At 41.5% G+C, this 6,395-nt stretch overlaps 1 pseudogene; it reads left to right on the top strand.

Moving 5' to 3' along the window:
* The first annotated feature begins 2,666 nt into the window (after positions 1 to 2,666).
* LOC114054020 lies at positions 2,667 to 6,079 on the top strand (annotated as a pseudogene).
* The last annotated feature ends 316 nt before the right edge of the window (positions 6,080 to 6,395 follow it).

Genomic DNA, 6,395 nt, shown 5'->3' with positions numbered 1-6,395 from the left:
GGGACAGATATTTACTTCCTACACAAAAAAGAAATTCTAATGTGACACCAAGGAATCACAGTGCAAATTAACAAATATAAAACAGAACTCAGAATCTTAACTTACAATTATTTCACTCTTTCAAAATTCACAAATTTCACTCACCAGAACATAAGGCAGTTTGCAGGGCTGCCAGTTAGGCATTTTACATTTTACTTCAACAGTGCACTGTCCAAACAATTCCTAGTCCATGTCTTTGGGTAAAATTGGACAGGCTTGAGATAAGTCAACCCTCTTGCTGGTGGTCCCCTTTTCCAAAAAAAAAAAAAAGTGTAACAATTGCCACAAATTCCTACCCTTATTGCCATTCAGTTCTGACTAAGAGGACCCAGGACCTTCATATCTCTTGAATTCAAAAAAGTTAATTTTAAGCCTGGATACTTCCATCTCAGGGGTAGATACTCTTTCACTTAATATCACCTAATGGCAATATTCACCTAGTATCAAGAAAGAACAAACACAAAAGCAGGAAAGTCAGCAAGGGACCCTGATGCAAGTTGGACTACTAGAGCCCAGCTGCATTAATTGCCATGTGGACAAGGTTGCCATGATGCCTGGGTAGAGAATAACAAACTCTCCTCAACTCTTTCCTGGAATTCTCAGTCACAGGATGCTATCTGGAGGGTCTGAGTAAGAGACAATTAATTGGAAATTATTTCTCCTCTTAATTGACAGAGACCCCTTCTTCACTGCCACTATCATGGGTAAGGGAGAAGACCAAGGAATCATTCAGGATTTTTTTGTATCATATCAAAGTAAAAAGGACTAAGCTTTGAGTCAATATGTCCTTGCAGTCTCTGAAATATTCCCTGAGGAGTTCAAGGTACTTGCTCTCTCAACTAGTCCCTATAGGCCAGTTCAATAGCATGTCTTAGCACAAAGTAGATGCTTATTTAGTGGTCATTTTTAAAAAATAGATTATTTTACACTGAAGAACTAATAATGATGATCATAAGATCATAGAATTTGGATCTGTAAAGAACCTTGTAGATCACATGGTCCAGTGGTATCAAATTCAGATAGAAATGGATCCTTGCAGTAAGCATATTGACTTACAAAACCACGAACTAACATTATCTGTGTTGTATTATATTTTTATTTTGTTAAATATTTCCCAATTACATTTTAATCTGGTTCTGGCCACACTCAGTCATGGCCCCAAAGTTTGACACTTCTGATTTCTAGTCCACATTCCTTATTTAATAGATAAAGAAACTAAGGAAAAAAAAGAAACTAAGGCCCAGAAAAGAAAATGATGTAGCCAAGAATACACAGTTAAAATGTCTGGAATCTGAACCTAGGTCTTCTGACTCCAAATTCAATACTATTTTTATTATTCCAAATGATTATTTTAAAATAATCTGGTGATATAAGGAATGTGAAATGGTAGATGACTATGGTCACTTGCTTTACCAGGTTGTGGAGAACCAGAGTAGAGCCTCAATTTCTTGACAGTTGAGCATGAGGATCTCAGCACTATCCCTTATCAGGACCTACATTTGGAGTCCTCTTTCCCTCAGGAAAGGCTTTGTGTGAAAGGCAGTGCTTGAGCTGAGTCATTAATGCCACCTCCAGTACCACTCTCTGATGCCATCATTCAGCAACCAAGGTTGTTTTTAAGGTTCACTTTGTCCATTTATATAACCCTGTCCAGAACCATAATATAGCTATTTACCTAGTGGCCCCCTAGGTTACTCTTCCTTCTTTGTCAAGTTGTTCAATACCAGGCTCACCTCCTTCTTTTCCAACCTAAGCCCTGCCCTTCTTCTCCTCAAGGACTTCAGAATATAAGTGGTTATCCCCTCCAACAACTTGATATACTAGTTCATCAACCTCTTCAAGTGCCATCTCCTATTTTTTCCCTGTACATCAACCACCCAGAGGAAGAGTCAAATCACAGAACTTAACTTAAACAATAACTATACTATCTCTATTCTGAACTGTGCAGTTCCCCTTTTTGATAAAACCTCCTGTCTTTCCATCTAGCCCTTTGCCTTACTCTTCCAGTCACCTAAGTAGGGCAAGGCAGGTGGTGGTACATTGGACAGAGCACTGGACTGGAATCAGGAAGACTCATCTTTAGGAGTTCATATCTAGCCTCAGACACTTAATAGCTATGTGAACCTGGGCAAGTCATTTAACCCTGTTGGCCTCAGTTCTTCATCTGTAAAATGAGCTGGAAAAGGAAATGACAAACCATTCCAGTATTTTTGCCAAGAAAAACCCAAAACATACAGAGAGTTGGACATGACTGAAATGAATGAACAATGAAAACTATGTGCCAGGCACTTTCCCTCTAGACCATTGCCTTACTCCTCTAGTCAGTCGATTAGCATTTATTAAACACCTGCTATGTGCCAGGCACTGTGCTAAGTACTGAGCATACAGGGAGGCAAAAAATAGTCCCTGCTCTAGTGGAGAATATATTCTATTCATTATACTCTAATGGTGAAGACAACATGCATCAACTGCATACAAATAAGATGTGATTAGGATAAATTGGACATGATCTCAAAGAGTAGGCTAAGATTAGAGAGGACTAAGAAAGACTTCTTGCAGAAGGCAGAACTTCAGCTGAAGCTTGAAGGAAGTCAGGGAAGGGAAGAGGCCTAGATAAGGCATGGTGGATGGCCAGTGAAAAAGCTGAGTCAGGAGATGTAGTGTCAGATGCAAGAAACAGCAAGGAAGCCAATGTCACTGGATTGCAGCGTATATTGAGAGGAGTAAGGTACAGCAAAAGTGAGAAGGGGGTAGCTTGTGAAGGGCTTTAAAAGCCAAGCAGAGGATTTTGCAATTTATCTTGGAGGTAATAGGGTTTATTAAATAGGAGAATGACCTAGTCTTCCTGTACTACTTTATTCTATCAGACTATCACCTGTGTTTTGGCTTCATTTTCTTTCCTTCACAGTCTGAATTCTGTTTCAATGATGCATTGTCTTCTAGTGAAGCCTATTCCCACCCAGTCTCTCTTTAACACTGCTCCTCCAACCTTGTTAAACTTTAACTCTGGGTTATGCCCAAGGCCACCCTACTCCCTTCCACTTACCCTCATTCATCTTCTCAACTCCTACACCCCATGCTGCTCATCATTGAGGGAAGAAGTCACAAAACAACGTTGACTGGGTCTGCTTGAAATTTCTGATGTGTAACCTAAGCCAAATTCTCCTCGTTTGTTCCTGACTGACAAGCATACTCCATGGAACAGACATTCATCACTTTTTTTTTCTCAAGCTCCAACACCATTGTTCCTCTTTTTCGACAAGGGCCTTGAGTCCTGCTTTCCTGAGAAAATCAAGGACACTCATCATAAAATCCCTCTTCTCCACTATCCTGAACTTCAAAGCCACTTTATCTCATTCCCTGTTCTTTTTCCATGGTTCTCATCTCTGAGAAAGAGTTAGCCTTCCTATTTACCAAGGCCAATCCTTCTACTTTTGCCTGTGGTTTCACCTTCCCATCTCCTCTAGGACTATGTTCTTTTGATCATTCATTTCCTCACACTCACATTCAATTTCTTTTAATCCACTGACTCCCTCCCTGCTGCCTCAAAACATGTCCAATTTAACTTAATTCTACAAGTATTTATTAATCACTTACTGTGGCAAAACATAGTGCTAGAGGGTGGGCATACATAGAAAAAAAATGACAGAAAAAAACAGTCTATTTACTAAAGGATACATTTGGGGGGGGAGAGAGAAAGGGAGGGAGAGAGGCAGAGAAATGCAAATAAATAACCCTCACATACATACAGAGTAAACATAACCTTTTTTGTATGTGATGGGATTGAGAGCATCAGAAAAGGCTTTTTGCCTTTTCGCCTCAATTCTGAGTTGAATTTTGAAGGGAATTATCAGTCTCAAAAAGCAAAAGATGAGCAGGAAAGGTACAGAGGACAGTATTTGGGGCATGGGAGACAGCCTGTGCAAAGGCATGGAGGCAGGAGATGGGATATCATGTTCTGGTAACAAGAAACGGGTTGATTTGGCTGGAATGTAAAACACATGAAGGACAATAATGAGCAGTATGCTTGTAACAATAAGCTGGAGCCACATTGTGAATGCTTTAAATACCAAATGTAAGAGTTTAGTAACTTGTAGGCCAGGGAGACTCCCAAAGATTCTGGGCTCAAATTAAACCCAGTTTAATTTGGGTTTAATCCTGGGTACTTGACCCAAGAAGGTCAGAATCTCTTTTGAATCATTGCACATACAATCCTTGGAATTATTCCACAAAATCCCCTAAATTAAGCTTACCACATGTTTAAGGGGAACACTGTCCACTTATTTGAAGTCAATAGGATCATGACTTAGAGCTAGTAAGGACCTGAGAGGTCATCTTGTTCAACTCCCTTATCTTACAGGCAAGCAAAATGAAACCCCAAAAGTGTCCAAAGTCACACAGGTAGCAAAATGGCAGAGCTGAGATTTGAACTCAGATTCTTTGATTCTAGTATTCTTTCCATGTTACTCTTCTGTCTTTGTCAGCAAAAATGGCTAATCAGAACTGAAATATTCCAGGGGAAACAGGAACACCAGCTCATATGCGATAAAGTACGACTCACACTGATCATTATTAGCCCCCACCCTAGCCCTAGACCATAAACAGCTTGGCTTGGGCAATTTCTACCAATATCAGGTAAAAATCTAACATTGGTGATTTGAGTGACTCTTTTCTACCCCCTCCTTTTCCATGTTATTCATTTTCTTTTCTTCTAGAAATGGTTATTACAGAAAGGGAGCTCTATGTGATCCTACGCTAGGATACTAATGCAGATCCTTGGACTTACATATCTCCCCAGGGTCAGAACCTTGGGTAACTGTACAGGAATGTCATGTCATGTCCTTTCATTCCTAGGAGAATAGAGACCTCTGAAGGCTAGAGAAGGATGTATCCATCTGTGGATAGTGGAAAGGCGTTAAGGGCTTCACCTGAACTGGTTACATTGAAAGGACCTCTTGTGATTTGACCCAAACTAAGCTAACTGAGGTCTTGCTTAGGTGTCTAAATAATAGGCTCAGCTGTTTCTTCTATCAAGAAAGTGAAATTTTGGTAAGAAGCTAAAAAAAAATTGTAGCAGTCTTCCAGTTAGCCCTGTTCACCACTAGGTCATCCTGTATCTCCTGAGTGTTTCAGAGACAGGAATACATTCCTGGGTAGAGCTGGGTTGGAGGTGTTGCAGGGAGGGAAACAAGGTATAAACAGCCTCCTTTGTTAATGTTGGAAAACAATGTCAAATGTCTCAGCCTTTCTGATTCTTCACTTGTGCAATTTCATATGTTCTGTGCTACACTATGTGCAGACCACCAAACTAATCCTTTGTGATCTTTGGTGTGTGTGGTGAGTGGTTTCTCCGGGGCTTTGGTTTTTGTTTGGGGGTGGGAGGGGAGGGAGTCAGATGTTGGCCTGTTGGTCCCCAGATGTAAATGGAATTTTCTGTTACTTTTTTTGTGGTAACCATCAAGATGAATATTTTAATTAGATAAGTTATATGAAAAGAAATGAAAATTCCATATCTCAATAAAAAAAAAATTGGGAAAATCAGGGGCAGAGGGACAGAGAGAGTACCCTACAGGTGGCCCAACCTAGGGACAGGGCTGGCCATCTCCCTCTCTATGGTTAGAGCAGCCTCAGGCATCTACATCACAGGGTCATCCATTATTGATGGAGGGGTCAAGATCTCTAGGACCAAGATCAAGACCAATGCTTGGTAAGCACTATCTTTGAGAGACTGTGGCCATCTATGACATCATCATGGCCATTGTCATCAGCAACATGGCAGAGCTCTTCAGTGGCAGCACCCCCAAAGCCTTTGGAAGTCATCACTACCATGTAGGCTATTCCATGTTTGGTGCTGGTCCATGGTAGGCCTGTCCAACCTCTTTTGTGATGTGTGCATGGGCATTGTGGGCAGTGGAGCTGCCCTGGCTGATACCCGGAATGCCAGCCTCTTTGTCAAGATCCTCATTATATCAAGATCTTTGGCCTCTTTGGGATCATTGTGGCCATTCTTCAAACTTCTAAGGTAAAAATGGAAGACTAGGCCTGAAGCAGTGGAAGGGCCCTGCCCTGCTGGCCCTACTCTTAATTTATTGGTTTTCCTTGGGGGCCTGGCTGCCCTAACTGGGGGAGCTGCCCCACCATGTTATCTGTGCTGGGTCCCCTTGGCCCTCATTGTGATCTTCCCCTTCTGGAGTCTCTTGGAGGGGCAGGCCTTGGTGGTGGGTTGGGAAGGCATGTCATTTGCCCAACTGTCCTACCTCCTGTCCTACACCCCCACCTCACCAGTGTTTGAAATAAGGTCTATTTCCTGGCTCACTCTCCAAAAAAAATCTCATCCACTAAATGAAGAGAGCAGA

This window comes from Vombatus ursinus, unplaced genomic scaffold (assembly GCF_900497805.2).
Source record: "Vombatus ursinus unplaced genomic scaffold, bare-nosed wombat genome assembly UNPS02014812.1, whole genome shotgun sequence".
Classification (NCBI taxonomy): Eukaryota; Metazoa; Chordata; class Mammalia; order Diprotodontia; family Vombatidae; genus Vombatus; species Vombatus ursinus.
Note: the sequence above shows the minus strand (reverse complement) of the source record. Positions and strands in the feature narration are given on the sequence as shown.